This window comes from Macaca mulatta, chromosome 7, assembly GCF_049350105.2.
Source record: "Macaca mulatta isolate MMU2019108-1 chromosome 7, T2T-MMU8v2.0, whole genome shotgun sequence".
NCBI classification, from domain to species: domain Eukaryota; kingdom Metazoa; phylum Chordata; class Mammalia; order Primates; family Cercopithecidae; genus Macaca; species Macaca mulatta.
The window spans coordinates 33,582,463-33,600,275 of record NC_133412.1 but is presented as its reverse complement, the minus strand read 5'-3'; the positions used below and the strand labels follow the sequence as shown (position 1 = coordinate 33,600,275).

At 35.4% G+C, this 17,813-nt stretch overlaps 1 non-coding gene across 1 annotated transcript; it reads left to right on the top strand.

Annotated features, from left to right (window-relative positions):
* The first annotated feature begins 16,442 nt into the window (after positions 1–16,442).
* Positions 16,443–16,550, top strand: LOC114679779 (U6 spliceosomal RNA). Its single transcript, XR_003731888.1, has one exon. It is a non-coding gene; the product is annotated as a U6 spliceosomal RNA (small nuclear RNA).
* The last annotated feature ends 1,263 nt before the right edge of the window (positions 16,551–17,813 follow it).

Below are 17,813 nucleotides of genomic sequence, written 5' to 3'. Positions count from 1 at the left end.
ATCACCATAATCCCTAGCAGTCTGTTCTACAGAGGACACGAGCATCTCTTGCCACTGAGGTAATCAACAGCCATTCCACAGAGGAACCTGAGAGAGGGAGATGTGAATACATAACCCTCCCTGCACCCCCTCCACCCCCCAACAGACACACAAGCAGCAACTGTTTTTGAACTGCATTGGGATAAAAGTTGATACCTTTCCTGAACCCAGGTGTGCTCTGATCCTAGAGGCATGGCAGCTCCATGTGCACCCACTCTCCAGAGCCAGGCACTGTGGCTGTATCAAGTCTGCCCACATCTCAGACACCAGAGACACTGCAATAGTTAGCTAATTCACACTCCAGAGCCAAGCCCTTGCTTCCCGTGGCCACACTCCAGAACTGGCTCAGCTACCACAGAGAGCTAGACATCAGCCTGAGGCCAAAGCCTCTGTAACTCTGAGCATGGCTGTACTCCCATTCTTGGCTCCTCAGCTGCTTTACAACCATCTGTGCCTCACATTCTGTTACCAGTGAGGTGGCAGGGGTGCCTGCTCCCTGGGCACCAATGCCATTACCACCCTAGATCCCAGAGCTGCAGTCCATGCATGTCTGTGCTTCAGGTCTCAGCTCCATGACTACTCTATAGGGGTCACTCATCAGACACCAGTGCCACTGCCACTGCAAGTGAGCCCACACACGAGACCCAGTGCCAAGAGAAACCTCCTCAGCCACAACTTCCCCTGTGAGAGAAAAAGAAACCAGAAGAACCTTAGCAGCCATTAATTACTACTTAAGAACTGAGCAACCCTCACTGCCACTGTGAATAGCCACAGTGTTAGCTGCTAAGGAGTCCTGCAATCTTCATCAACACAACCCTCAGCTGACAGAGCTACACAGACACTACACATTTGGAACCCTCAATGGTGCCAGAACTGCCACCGTACCCAGCAAGTGCCTTTATATTCCCCCTTCTTGTAGGGGAAGATCTTTCCACAGCAAAACTAACTTATAGAGTCTGAAAGAGGCGACTGCTCCACCAAGTGAACAGACATCAACATAAAACAATAAGAAACATGAAAAAACAAGACCTAACACCAAAAGCACACAACAATCTCCCAATAGCTGACTCCAAAGAAATGGAGATATGCAAGCTGTCTGACAAAGAATTCAAAATAATTGTTTAAAGGAAGATCAGAAAACCTTGAGAAAATACAGAGAAATAATTCAATAGAATCAGAGAAACAATAAATGACCAAAATGAGAAATTAAACAATGAGATTGAAATTATATTTTAAAAATCAGAGGAGAATTCTGGAGTTGAAAATACAATGAATGAAATGACAAAAGCAACAGAGAACATCAACAGCAGAATTAAGCAAAAGAAAGAATCGGTGAACTGAAATAAAGGTTATTTGAAAATATGCAGTAAGGCGGGAAATGAATAGAAAGGAATGAAGAAAGCTTATAGGATTTATGGGATAGCATCAAAAAAGCAAACATTAGAGTTATAGGAGTTAAGAAGAAGAGAGAGACAAAAGTGTAGAGAGCTTATTTAAAGAAATAACAGAAAGCTTTCAAAATCTGGGGAAATATATACATACGCAGGTACAGAAAGTTAAAAGTCTCCAGTCAGATTCAATACAAACAAGACTACGCCAAGACATTATAATCAAACTGCCAAAAATCAAAGACAAAGAAAGGATCCTGAAAGCAGCAAGAGAAAAGAAGCAAATTATATACAAGGGATTTCTGAAAAGACTAGCAATGGGTTCCTCAGCAGAAACCTTACAGGCCAAGAGAGAGTGAGAAAATATATTCAAAGTGCTGAAGGGAAAAAACTCCCAAAAATCCTGTATCTGGTAGATGTATCTTTCAGTAATAAAGCAGAGATAAAGACTTCCCCAGAGAAACAAAACCTGAGGGAGTTCATCACCCCCAGACCTGCCTTCTAAGAAATGCTAAAAGGAGTCCTTCAAGCTGAAAGAAAAAGATGCTTATTAGTAACCCAAAAAACATGTGAAAGTAGAAAGCTAATTAGTAAAAAAAAATTCTAGTAAAAGCTAGTAAAAAGAAAGCCAGTAAAAAAATCATCAAAGAAATGCAAATTAAAAGCACTATGAGATATCACCTCACACCTCTTAGAATGGTTATTATCAAAAAGACAAAAGATAAGTGTGGGCAAGAATATGGAGGAAAGGGAACCCTTGTACACTGTCACTGTTGGTGAGACTATGAATTAGTGCAACCATTATGGAAAATAGTATGGAGATTGCTTTAAAAATTAAAAATACAACTATCATATGATCTAGCAATCTCACTACCGTGTATCCAAAGGATATGAAATCAATATGTCAAAGAGATATCTGTACTCTCATGTTCATGTTACAACATTATTCACAATTGCCACGATATTGAATCTACCTAAGTGTTTATCAATGAATGAATGGATAAAGAAAATATATATATATACACACAATGGAATACTATTTAATCTTAAAAAGGAAGGAAACCCTGTCATTTGTGACAACATGGATGGCCCCGGAGGACATTAAGTTAAGTGAAATAAGCCAAGCACAGAAGAACAAACACTATATGATCTCATTTATATGTAGAACTTTTAGAAGTTGAACTTATAGAAACAGAGAGAAAATGGTCACTACATGAGGCTGATGGGGTTATACAGATTGAGGAGATATTGGTCAAAAGATAAAAAATTTCAGTTAGGAAGAATAAGTTTAAGAGATCTACAAATAACAACATATTGTATATTTGAAAATTGCTAAGTATATTTGAAGTGTGCTCACCACAAAAATTAAGTATATGAGGTACTATGATATTAAATAGCTTTGTTTGGCCATTGTATGATGTATACATATATTAAAACATCATGTTATATGCCACAAGTATATATACATATTTTTTTCACTTGTCTATTAAAATAAATAAATTTTTTTTAAAAGTTAAGTTCTTTGCTTTTCACCCAGGAGTCTTGTGTCTTCTGCCAGCATCCCTGAAACGATGTCAGGCTAAGATGTTAGCATGCAAGTAGGGTTAAATATCAGATCCCATAAAAAGTGGGAGAAAGAATGATGGTAGGAAGTTTCTACTCTAGTTGTGGCTAGTATTTAAGTAATTATTATATAGCATCCATCCACCTTGAAATTTAATTTTCTTTAACATAATCTTTCTATAAAAAATTCATATTTCTCCTACTGACATAACTTTGATTTCATTGATTGAAAACTTGGGCCATTGTGTCAAATATAGAGCATCCTCCTATGCTACATTACAAAGCATTCTGACATTAAGTAACAGTAAAAACCACTCTGTTCAAATTGGATTTCCCCTATCCCTGAGTTTCTCCCTGGACTATAGGAAGGGGATTATATAAATAATTGTCTCATCTGCCTCTGCCTCAGTAGAAATATTAGTGAAATAGTTATAAATATGCCAAACTACATGCAAAACCCAACTAGAAATTTCTAGTAAGCACTTGGGGAAAATGTGAGAACTAAAGATGCAGTAATTTGAACATCAGTCACAAGATTGGCTAAGACATATCACTTTATTTTTCCACATTTCAACTTTCTTATCCTGAGCTCCCATTGCACTGGGCTGACAGGAAAAGTGATCTCTGACATTCTTGGGGATATTCTTCTTCCTGGGTTGTACTATAATTTCAGTGTCTTACACAGTGCCAGGGTAAGAAAGGGAACTTAAACAGTTCTCACTGAAGTCTATTGTCCTATATCTAATGGTCTCTACAATTCTAGATGTGCTCTGCTGCTTTTATGCCAGTTTAGTACCTGGGGATCTTTTTTAGACTGCCTATGTCTTGTCTGCCTATATGTTCCAAGAGTCATTTTTTTCTGGCTGCTCTCTTTCTCTCTGCTGCTGCCCTAGTGGCACCAGATGATACATCAATGCCTCATCTCTGGACACCACAGATCTCATTTTCATCCCCTATCCTCAGTCTAAAAAGCTGTTATTTTAGTCTGAGGTAGATCTTTGTACTTTCATGTCTCTTTTGAAACATACCATTTATGCCTAGGAAACATCTCCCTTTTTTTTAACTTTCCATGTAAGTTTTCCTGAGAGCTTACACTTTTGGAATGCAACAACCAAGAATTGTGTACTATTTCTGCTTTTTGTTCATCTGCATACCTCCTCTAAGGTAATGATCACAGGAGAGGGGATATACAGAGATGAAAACACCATAGATTCATATCTCAAAATAGTTTCCAGACACACAGACTTTATCAGAAGCTGAATAAAGGTGAAGTCATAAAAATTAATCAAATATTTTAAAATCTATTTCATAAAAATCCAGTGGCCTATCTTGCACTTTAAACTGTACTCCTGCCACAAAACTTTTCAAATTATTTCAACCCATGGTGATTTTATTTACTTCTAAACTCACAGGAACTAATTGCCACTATTTTCATTTTGTAGTAATAATCGTGTACTACCTTGTCATTTAGTTTGTTCTCCAAGTATACTGAGGTTTCACCTATAATTTTTTATGTTGCCAAACATAATTTGGGGATTTAACTTTGTGCCATGGCAGGCAACTTATTTAAACTAATGCTCACACCGAAAACATCAAAAAATACTGAATAAAATATGTTTTAATTTCCTTAAGAGTACTGGAGAACTGAAAAGATTTTAAGGAACTAGCAGGCCAAAATCCAAGGGAAGGCTGAAATCCAAAGAAAAAAGCTACAACCTCTAAGCCACTTTTGGCCTGAAGGCTCCGTCATTCCTGTAAAACTTGAATTTGGTTTTGGCAAACTTGCAGGGTGGTGGAGATAGAAGTCAAATCCCAAACGGGAGGAGAGAGTTTAGTAGAAGATTTTCCCAAATTAAATTGTGGTGCAAAAAGCTATACCCTTAGGGTATAAGATGTGTACCCAGATGTGATTAAGTTAAGGATCTTGAGATGTAGAGATTATCTCAAATTATCTACTTCCTCTGTTTCCCGCAACACCAGGAGACATCTTTGACTGTTCTTAAAGGCAGTAATTGCCAACCTGGAATTCTATGTACCATGAGAAAATATTTTTGAGAGTGAAGGTAAAGTAAAAATGTTGAGAGACATGAAAATCGAGAGAGTGCAACTAGCACTCCCACACTAACGAAAATTCTAGAGGATGTACTGCAGGCAAAGGAAAGTAATCTCATAGAAGGTGTAAGATACGAAAGGCATAAAGAGCAAAAAAAAGTGAATATGGTTGAATTTAAATGAATGATGATTTAAAAGAGATATAATAACATCTTATGAGATAAAGTTATAATATAGAATTAAAATATTCAATAACATATAAGTGAAGACAGAACATTATACAAAATTGAACTATAAAGCAAGTCTCAACAAATCTAACATGATTAAAATCATATAGCAAATACTCTCTTGCCACAGTAAAATTAAGCTAGAAATCAATAACAAATAAATGGTTAAAACAGACAGACCAAATGGGGGCACTACTTAAGTCCTGTTGCAGAAGATCAGAACTTGGGAAAAAAGGTAAAGCCAGTGGCAGTGAGGATAGAGGGGGAAAAAAATAAAGATATATTTAGAAAGTGAAATAGCTACAGCAATTTAGGATGCATAGTGGATAGTAGGGCCATCAAGGTGGACTGGAAATACTGGTAAAGAGGCACGTTTGCAGAGAGAAATGAGTTTGATTTGTCTACAAGACTAGTCAACAATTATGTTTCCTTCCAGTCTTATTCCTATATATTTCCTTCTTTAACATAATAATAATAATTATTATATTATTTAATATAATTTATATTCCTTATTTTTACTTAATATTATATTACACAGGCATTTTTACATGCTATCACGTACACTTGATAAAATGGTAACATAATATTCTTTCCAGATAATATCATAGTTTACTTAGCCAGTATCTTATTGCTGGACATCCTTTGAAAGGATATTTTGATTAAGTTTTTATGCACAAAGTTTTAATAAAATATTTAGGATTACTCCTTTAGGATAGAGTTAAGGAAATTAAGCTGGGCATTGTGGCTCATGCCTGTAATCCTAGCACTGTGGAAGGCTGAGGTAGGAGGATCACTTGAGGTCAGTAGTTCAAATGCCAGCCAGGGCCACATAGCAAGATCCTGACTCTCTTTAGAAAAACAAAAAAAAACAGAAGAAGTGTAATTACTACATCAAAAGACATAAACATTTTTAGGGCACTTGACACATTGCCAAAATGTCTTCCAAAAGATTTGTATTGATTTACATTTCCACCAGCAATGAATGAAGTCTCATTAATAATATTAGAAATTGCATTATTGATTGTTAAAAATCTGTGTAATTCATAGGTGAAAAATAGAAAGTTGCCTTAATTTGCAGTTTTCTGATTACTGTGAGGTTAGATATTTTCCATATTTGCTGCAGACATATTTTCTTTTCTGTGAATTCATCCCTTTGTATATGAATTTAAGTCTTAGTGTTTTAGCAAATTTATATCAGTGTTACCAAATTAATTGTGATTTTTTTCTTCCAGGTTTATGTTTGTCCCTTAATTTTAACTGTGGTTTTTTTTTTTTTTTTTGGAAGGGGATAAATAGAAGTTTTACATATTCACACAGTTAAATATTTATTTTTTTCAATACTTTTTGGCTGTCTCCTAAAAACTTGATAAATATTAACTTTTATTTTTCCTATGTTTTGATTTGTTTCTAGATATTTAACTCAAACCATCTGGAATTTATTTTGATGCTAGTTGTGAAGTGAGAATCTACAGGATTTTCCCCCCAAATTGCTAAACAATTTCTCCAACATAATTTATTGAATAACTCTGTCCTTTTCCATTGATTAAATATATTTTATGTACGTTGGATTCATATTATATTCAAGTTTATTTCAGGGCTTTGTTGCACCAAAAGGTATAAAAGGTATTTATAACTGCACAGTTACAATATGCTTTAGTATCTAGTAGATATTTTTGAATACCATATGATAGGATATTATTTTGTTGCTTTCCTTCTAGAAATATTTTCAGTGAGGATTATTCATTGATTGCATGCATTTTAAAACACCAATATAAAGAACTTAAAAAAATTTACAACATGATAACATGGTCATAGAAATAATGCAAATAGTATAAAGGATATAAGGCAAAAAGAAAACAGCTTTCCCTGTGTCCCTTCAAACTCTCAGTTCTGCTCGTTGGGGACTATTGTTAACATTTTGTTGTATTTTTCCAGAAATTGTATGTATATGTATATGTACACACACACCCCCCACACAATGTACACACTATAAATAAAAATATATATGTTTATTCTCCCCCTCTGTTTTTACAAATTGGATCATATTATACATTCAGTCCTCAAATTTATTTTTTTAGCTCACTTTTTATAATAGTAGCAGTTTCTTTATCCAGAATAAACTTTAAAATAACTAGCACAGTTCCAAAATATCCTACCAAAGTTTTGTCTGGAATTGTATCAACTCTTATACAAATTAACAGGCATATTGAATTTCCTTCACTTTGCAATATTAAGGAAGTGCTTCCTCTGGCCCCTAGGTCTTTGCTAAGGAATTTTCCACATCTACTTCAGTCCCACTTTTCTCCCTTTCAACTATCTAACTCTAAACCACCCTTCAGGTATTATTAATAGCTTAGGATATTTTTTCCCATAAGCCTTTCTATATGTATTTTTCCTGGACTTAGTGTTTTAATAAAAATCATAGTAATTCTAATGGGTTTTGGAGATTCTAATGGGATTTCTTGATATCTAAGATATAATGTGCAAATAATAAGAGTTTATTTCTGGTTCACCTTTATTGCACTGACCAGAACTTCCTATGCAATATTAAGTAATAATGGTGATGGTAGACACCCTAGTATTATGTCTACTTTTGATGAATATGCCATTTGGGTCTTACTTTAAAATATGTTATCTACTGGGGGTTTGAAACAAGTACTCTTTACCATGTTAAGAAGGTGACTGTTTACTTCTCTTCTTGCAGAGAATATATTAGGAATGACTTTGATTTTATTAAATATCCTTTTGGCATCTGTTGAGATGATTGTGATGTTTTAAGTGACTTATTTATATTAAGAAATATAAATAATTTTCTACAAATAGAAAAATATTTCCTATTACAGCATCTTGATTACATGCCTAGAATAAAATCCGTTCGGTTCTGGTGGATTAAAAATACATATTGTTGCTTTCTTTTTCTCACAGTTTGTTTAGAAGTATTTCACCTATGTTAAATAAGAAGGGTTAGTAAAATCTCTTTTATTTGAAAGAAGCATTTAGAATGAGAGAACATCAACATTTAAGGGGTAGGTATTCTCCACTCAGGGTAGAAATGAGAAAGTTATAAATGAAGAAGTTGATGTTCTGATTCATGAAAACAGTATCTTGTGAATTTGATTAGCATGAACCAGTATAATCTAATCATCCCTGGATGAATCAAGGTCCTCAAACTGCAGATCTTAGGAATGGATGCTATATTTGGGTAGAGCTATAAAGCATAATAATAACCATGAGAACTGAGTGAAAGCAGTCACCCATACCAATTTTCATTACCAAATCCCAGGTCAAAGACCGTTTATAAGGTACAAAAATACTACAAAATTACTTCACAGGGTAGATAATGTAGATTTCTTATATTTTTCAATTATTTGAAATTATATTTTTCAAATATATTTCAATTATATTTTTCAAATATTTCATAATAATATTCAATTATCTGAGGGCTTAAACCAGTGGTACCCAAACTTTTTGCCACCAGGGACCAGCTTCATGGAAGATAATTTTTCCACGGACTGAAGAGTGGGGCAGGGGGTGAGGGATGGTTTTAGGATGAAATTGTTCCACCTCAGATCATCAGACATTAGATTCATAAGGAGCACACAATCTAGATCCCTCGCAGGTGCAGTTCACAGTAGGGTTCAGGCTCCTATGAGAATCTAATGCCATGGCTGATCTGACAGGAGGGAGAGCTCAGGCAGTAATGCTAGCTTACTGCTCCCCTCCTGCTATGCAGCCCAGTTCCTAACAGACCATGATCACTACCCATCTGCAGCCTGGGGGTTAGGGACTCCTGGCTTAAACTATATACTAACCCCTGTTAACCAGTATCTTTGAAGGAATTTTCTTTTCATTTAACTTTAAAGGGGTTCTACTTTTCCCCTCGCCATTCTGCAATCCAAATATATTTTAAAGCACTGCAAACGTATAGGAACGCTTATATTCAAAACTACCAGCAAGTTTCCTAATGCTGAAGACAATATGCAAGTAATTCAGATGTCATTTAACCTTTTCAATACAAGATTTCTATCACAGACAATATCTTTCTTACCCATTAGTGAAAAAAGAATCCTGTAGCACCTCTTAATTCAAAAGAAAGAATCTTAAACTCATTAAATCCTTCTGAAGCTATGAAGGTCAACTTTGCTTTGGCTTCTGGTTTAAGTCATTTACTGATACCCCAGCACATGGTTGAAATTACTTTAGCAGATCTATGTTAGGCATAACTTATTCATCTGGCTTTGCAATAACATTGGTTTTTCTAATTAATACTCAGTCTTAGGCATAAAATCTGGCATGAGAATTTAAATGATTTAGCCAAGGACTGACAGATGTGGGAATCATTCCCAGTTTCAATGATTCTGTTATATACCTCTTCACATAACTTTCTTCAGTATAGCCAATTCTCTGAGATTAAAAATAGTATGACAGTTACGTTCTTTTCTATTTTTCTTATGGATAAAGTTTCATTTCCCTATAAACCTATTGGAAACTTGTTAGAATAGGCATAATCTTGACTTCATTTGTAGCAACCACATTTATACATTATTTAACTTGGCTCATGAAATTTATTCCTTATGCAGAGAAGTTATATCTATCATTATCCCTCCAATCTTGGCCTTTGGGTAGAATGTTCAGAAGATACAAGGAAGGGTATCCCTCTCCTAAGGTCATTCTTGATTAATGTACTTATTTTTCGAGGCTTACACAATGTGAAGGTTTAACACTAAAATCAGTAATATCCTTCATTTCCCTAGACCAAAGGCTCTTGTCACATGGCTGTCATCAGCGATCATGGCTGGGGGTGGGGTGGGTGGAGAGTCTCTAGGTCTTCTCTCAATATTTATATAGATGTTCCTCAATTTATGATAGGGTTATGTACAGATAAACCCATCACAAGTTAAAAATGCCTTAAGTTAAAATGCATTTAATACAATTAATTTACTGAATATCATAGCTTAGCATTGCCTGCCTTAAATGGCTTATAACACTTACATTATCCTATGTTTGGGCAAAATTATCTGGCAAAACAGTACACTGTAGAGTATCAGTTGTTTGCCCTTGTGATCATGTGGCTGACTGGGAGCTACAGCATGCAGCAAGCTGTCCAATATTGCAAGAGTCTCATGCCCATTTCTACTGAATGCATAGTGCTTTCAAACCATTGTACAGTTGAAAACTTGTAAGTCAAAGCATTGTAAATTGGGAGACTATATGTAGATATGACGCATTTTTAAAATTTTCTGAACATAAACAATATTTCTGAGTAGTTTGCTTCACTTTAGTAAATTATGCTAAGAAAATTTGTCTGTACTTTGGAGTAAGGCAAAAATATGAATACGTACCTTTGTAATGTCATTCTAAATTATTGTGCAACAGCCCTTTCCAAGAATTACTGAATTATTTAGAGGATTTTATTTTTGCTTGACTTACTCTTTACTCTTAATTAGGGCTTAAATTCCATAAAATTAGGTGTTAACTTTTAGATTTCTCTCTGGAAGTAAAGGTAATGCCAGTGGTTGTGGTTTTCTTACCCTGTAGGACATTAAACACTGTATCTATTAGCAAGCTCATTTTAGCTTTCCTTTGACTAGATAACTATATACCTTAGGCTCCTCAAATTCTGGTTTGAACCAGTTTCACCATCTTGTTGATTCCTTGATAATGAGTTAAAAAAATGTTTGACACATATTCACTACAGCATCGAGACAAGAGATAAGTCTTAATTTTTAAAAATTTTTCCTTAACTGGTATCCTGTTTAACACAGTTCACTTTTATGGCCAAAACCTCCTATATGTCATTCTCTTCCCTAGCTCTTCTCAACGAAGTATAAAGGTTGGTGGTTTCCAATAGTTTAAAAATGTCTTCTTTTGAGAAATGTCTGTTCATATCCTTTGCCCACTTTTTGATGGGGTTGTTTGTTTTTTTCTTGTAAATTTGTTTGAGTTCTTTGTAGGTTCTGGATATTAGCCCTTTGTCAGATGAGTAGATTGCAAAAATTTTCTCCCATTCTGTAGGTTGCCTGTTCACTCTGATGGTAGTTTCTTTTGCTGTGCAGAAGCTCTTTAATTTAATGAGATCCCATTTGTCAATTTTGGCTTTTGCTGCCGTTGCTTTTGGTGTTTTAGACATGAAGTCTTTGCCCATGCCTATGTCCTGAATGGTACTACCTAGGTTTTCCTCTAGGATTTTTATGGTATTAGGTCTAACATTTAAGTCTCTAATCCATCTTGAATTAATTTTCGTATAAGGAGTAAGGAAAGGATCCAGTTTCAGCTTTCTACTTATGGCTAGCCAATTTTCCCAGCACCATTTATTAAATAGGGAATCCTTTCCCCATTTCTTGTTTCTCTCAGGTTTGTCAAAGATCAGATGGCTGTAGATGTGTGGTATTATTTCTGAGGACTCTGTTCTGTTCCATTGGTCTATATCTCTGTTTTGGTACCAGTACCATGCTGTTTTGGTTACTGTAGCCTTGTAGTATAGTTTGAAGTCAGGTAGCGTGATGCCTCCAGCTTTGTTCTTTTGACTTAGGATTGTCTTGGAGATGCGGGCTCTTTTTTGGTTCCATATGAACTTTAAAGCAGTTTTTTCCAATTCTGTGAAGAAACTCATTGAAATGAGAAAATTATAAACTCCTGAGGTACATTTCTGTATGCAAACACCAAGTAAAGCATTTTAAAAATCCTTGTCACTGGCAAGTACATGCATGCTTTTTTCCCCTTAAAATTAAAAAATACATATATATGTATGTATGTTATGAGCAAATTTAAAATGTCATATCAAACCAATGCTCCAAATGCAGCAATTAGAGGAAAAATAAATAAATGACAAATATCATATTTTTAAAGACATCAGAGTAATGCAGAAGCAAGGACTAGATAATATTCCAGAGGAGGAAGACTCCTTTTTAATAAGATTTTGCTACCAATCAATTTTCTTACCTCTAGGATATTTGCTAATTCTAAGCTTGGATTAAGAACTGAACTTGATGCAGATGGAGGGAAAAAGAAACAGTGGATCTCTTGGTAGTTGAGGTTGTCATGATAGATTGAAATTTTGAGGAACCCAAAACATATGACAAACTTTCCTCATGAGATATTTACTGAATTTTGGGCCTGTGGGGAAAGTGGAAAAGTTCAGCCATAAGCTTCTAAAAGGCAGAATAAATGTGGTGTTTTAGAGAGAAAGTCCCATAAGGAAGAACTGCTTCAAAAATACTAGCCATATCCCCATAAAGACATTTTCTAGAAAGCAGACACTAAAAAGCTCATCTCAAAATTTCTTAAGGAAAGAAATGAATCTCCCACAGTACCCAAGCTGGGGAACAAAATATGGCAAACTCAGTCAAAATGGATGATAGGCCCAAAGACACTCCAGTGGTACACTGTAATTTACTAAAACTGCAGCCCGCAACTAACCTAATCTTTTTTGGATTGAGGGAATCAGCCTTTCACATTACTTGCCTTGCAGAGAAAAGATGAAACACTTGCTAGTGGAATATACATCATCTCCTTCTCTATGATACTTTCATACACTATATCTGGCATTACAAGACATACAAGGAGAAAGGATAATATTTGCAATAATCAGGTTTAAAAATAGACAATAGAAGCAGGCCCACAAATGCTATAGATATTAATGTTTATCATACAAAGAGATAAAAATGACAATAATAAATATTGTAAAGAACATATAGGAAAAAATAGACAGATCAAATAAAAATATTGAAAATTTTAAAGCAGTACCAGAATCTATAATAAAGAGATGAGCATCAGGATTTTAAGGATGAGCAAAAATGACTAAAGAAGCTTCGTGGAAAGGGGAAACCAAAGAAAGGAAAAGGGAAAAGAGAAAAAAAAAAAAAAAGAAATAGTGTTGGTCCCTCAAGAGGGAGAATTTCTTCCTCAGTGGCAGAGAGCAGAAAGAGCATTTACTGTCTTTCCACATATTGGAGGAATGTCATCTTCCTAAATGAAGGTTATTTGGAGGAATACAGTCATCTCCTTGTTGAAATCTAATCTGGTTAAATTGAGGCTGGTGTCTTCAACACATTCTAACTGTGCAAAATTTTTTGGCCTTGGCCATGTAATGTGAGATTTACCTAATTCTCTAATGAAATGAATACATAAGAAAAAAACAACTACTTCAAATTTCATATGGAACCAAAAAAGCCCATATAGCCAAGACAATCCTAAGCAAAAAGAACAAAGCTGGAGGTATCACACTACCTGACTTCAAACTATACTACAAGGCTACAGTAACCAAAACAGCATGGTACTGGTACCCAAACAGAGATATAGACCAACGGAATAGAACAGAGGCCTCAGAAATAACACCACACGTCGACAACCATCTGATCTTCAACAAACCTGATAAAAACAACCAATGGGGAAAGGATTTCCTATTTAATAAATGGTGCTGGGAAAACTGGCTAGCCATATGCAGAAAACAGAAACTGGACCCCTTCCTTAAACCTTACACAAAAATTAACTCAAGATGGATTAAAGGCTTAAACGTAAAATCTAAAAACCCTAGAAGAAAACCTAGGTAATACCATTCAGAACATAGGCACGGGCAAAGACTTCATAACTAAAATACCACAAGCAATCACAACAAAAGCCAAAATTGACAAATGGGATTTAATTAAACTAAAGAGCTTCTACGCAGCAAAAACAAAACAACTGTCATCAGAGGAACAGGCAACCTACAGAATGGGAGAAAATTGTTGCAATCCATCCATCTGACAAAGGTCTAATATCCAGAATCTACAAGGATCTTAAACAAATTTACAAGAAAAAAAAACAAACAACCCCATCAAAAAGTGGGTGAAGAATACAAGCAGACAAGTCTCAAAAGAAGACATTTATGCAGCCAACAAACATGAAGAAAGGCTCATCATCACTGGTCATTAGAGAAATGCAAATCAAAACCACAATGAGATACCATTTGATACCAGTTAGAATGGCTATCAGGAAGCAACAGATGCTGGCGAGGATGCAGAGAAATAGGAATGCTTTTACACTGTTGGTGGGAATGTAAATTAGTTCAACCATTGTGGAAGACAGTGCGGTGATTCCTCAAGGATCTAGAACCAGAAATACCATTTGACCCAGCAATCCCATTATTGGGTATATACTCACAGGATTATAAATCATTCTAGTATAAAGACACATGCACACGTATGTTTACTGCAGCACCCTTTACAATAGCAAAGACTTGGACCAACCCAAATGCCCATCAGTGATAGACTAGATAAAGAAAATATGGCACATATTCACCATGGAATACTATTCAGCCATAAAATAGAATGGGTTCATGTCCTTTGCAGGGACATGGATGAAGCTGGAAACCATCATCCTCAGCAAACTAACATGGGAACAGAAAACCAAACACTGCCTGTTCTCACTCATAAGTGGGAGTTGAACTATGAGAACACATGGACACAGGGAGGGGAACATCACACACTGGGGCCTGTCGGGGCGTGGGGGGCAAGAGGAAGGAGAGCCTTAGAACAAATACCTAATACATGCAGGGTTTAAAACCTAGATGACAGGTTGATAGGTGCAGCAAACCACATGGCCCATGTATACCTGTGTAACAAACCTGCACATTCAGCACATGTGTTCCAGAACTTAAAGTAAAATAAAATAAAAAATTAAAATTAAAAAAAAGAAGTTTAGAGAAGTCCAAGAAAAATACAAAGGAGACCACACCCAAGAATGTAGTCAAATAGCTGAAAACTAATGAAAAAGAGAAAATTGTAAAAACAGAGAAAAGAGACATGTTGCCTTCAAAGAAGCAACAGGACATAAGACTGACTTTTCAACAAAATTTTTGGAAGCCAAAGGCAATAGAATGGCATATGTAAAGTGCTAAAGGAAAATATAACTGCCAACTATAAAAGTGAGTATAGAGTTCTATACTCAGTTAGAACCTCTTTGAAAAATGAAGGCAATTTATTGCAAGCAGAACTACACCATAAGAAAAAAGATACAATTTTTTAAAGCTAAACAAGAATGAATGGAAGTACAGTACTACATGAAGGAATTTAGAAAAGGTACAGTTCAGAAAAGTTAAATCTATTGGTAATACAAGGGAATGTTGAGCACTTAAAAAAAATGATAATAAAATCATGTGGGTTAATAAAATATAGACAAACAAAATATACAACAATAATAGCACAATGGGCAAGAGGCTGACTCACCTAGGTAGAACCAGGAAGACAGGGCCACTAAAAAGTGTGTAAGATTAATTCAGCTAAAAATTCTAAACAAATTGCTAAAGGCTGATGTGAGCTAAAATAAGAGTATAAAATCCTTTGGAGCCATGTACATGACATGAATTAGCGCCCATTCATAGGTTCTTCTCCCTAGGGCTCATGAAGTGTTCATTAGAAAGATTGGGGACAAAGCAAGAGACCAGAAGAAGCATCCAACGAAGATGAGCCTTAGAAAATGGTAGTAGCCAAGTTGTGGGAAAGATATCATGCTATGCTTGGTCCTTTCTCCACTAAGAACAAAAGACCTAAACAACTGGGGTATGGGGTTTGGAGGGGTGGATAGCAAACCATGTCATCCCTAGACCACAAGTGAGCTGGAAGCTGGGGAGGAAAAAACTTCCAACCGCTGGGGGAGGAGCCATGAAACCATTCTGGATCTAGACCATTAGAAATTTTTTGCTAGTACTGGAGTAAAAGGATTAAGAAAGCACCATCCTTAGACACAGGGACACAGGATCTACTGAAGAATGAGGCTAAACTAAGACAACAGGGAATTCCCCTGGCCTCATCAGCAGGAAAATCAAACACCAACAGTTTGCTGTTGGCAAGTAAGATACCTTGGAGAGTGACCTATTCTGAAACTCAGGAACACAGGGAAGGCTAAAACCTGAGGGTGGGATTATAAACCTCAAGAAAAACTATCCAGCAAACTAACCCTCACCCTAATGATAAAGTAATAGCAGAGGAATGAAGCCAGTAGTACACTGAAGACAAACCCAGCAACAGGAAAACATAAACCAGCTCCACTCCTGACAAGTTTGACACAACCTTCTCCAACATACACAATAATGGAAGAAGAAAAAAAAAAAATGCCTGCCCATTTTCAGGCATAAATATGACTTACCTGAATCTTACTGTTCTACACACTCTCTGGCAATTAGAACATTAGGAAAGTGCTCACTTTGGCAGTACATACTCTTAAAATTAGAATGATACAGAGAAGATTAGCATGGCTCCTATGCAAGGATGACAGACAAATTCATGAAGCATTTCATTAAAAAAGAGAGAAAGAGACATACAAAAGCAAGAAAAAATGAACTCACTGTCAAAAAAACAATGCAACAAAAGAACAAGATTCAAGAGATAATGTAGACATTAAAATTATCTGACAAGTAACTTAAAATAACTACAATTAATATGGTTCTAGTGGGAAAAAAATTAACAACATGCACAAAAAGACAGCATTTCAGCAGATAAATGGAAATTATAAGAAATTAATGGAAATACTAGAAATGAAACATGGTAACAGAGATAAAGATTACTTTCAATGCACTCAAAACATCAAGGAAAGTCGGTGAAATTGAATGTAGGTCAATAGAAATTATCCAAATTGAAGGACAAAAAGAAAAATGTGGGAAATTAAAAACGGCTCATAGCACCCAAGAGCTGTGGTATCATATCAAATGGTCTACCCTATGTAGAATAGTAATCCCAGTGGCTGGGGCTGGGGGTGGAAATGACAGATAAAAGAGAGAAACCAAATAAATATTTGGAGAGTTGACATTGGTTGAAGATGGTTAACATTTTTCCAAAATAATGTAAGACATGAAGCCACAGATCTGAGAAGGTCAGAGAACCATAACCAGGATAAATAAGAGCGACAAAAATAAAACCACCTGGATACATCATATTCAAAGTGCTAAAAGTGAAAGATAAAGGGATAATCTTAGAGACAACCAGATGTAAAAAGACATGTTACATACAGAGCAACAAATACAAGAATTAGAGTAGACTATTCATCAGGAATTATGCAAGCTAGAAAATAGTGGAAAGAAATATTTAAAGTGCTGAAAAAATTGTCAAACCAGAACTTTATATGTTATGGAACTATCTTTCATACATAAAAAAGAAATAAAGACTTTCAGACAAATATAAACAGAGGTGTTAGAAAAATTTCTTCAGAAAGAATCAGAGCTAGACAGAAATTTAAATTACACAAAGAAATGATGAAGATAAAAGACTTTTTTCCCTTGTTTTAATTGCTCTAAAACATAGCCAACTCTTTAAAGCAAAAAATAGAAAGACTACTTTGGGTTTACAACATGTGTAAAGGTGAAATATAAGAAAATGATAGAACAACAGATAGAAGGAGGGAGGAACTGGAGTGTACTATTGTAAAGTTCTAACATTCCATGTGAGTGATGTTATTTGAAGGCAAACTGTGATTAATTAAGGCATGCATTATAAATTCTATGTCAACCACTAAAAAGTCAAAAAGAAGTATAAATAAACCAATGGTAGAGATAATATTGAGTTTAGAAATA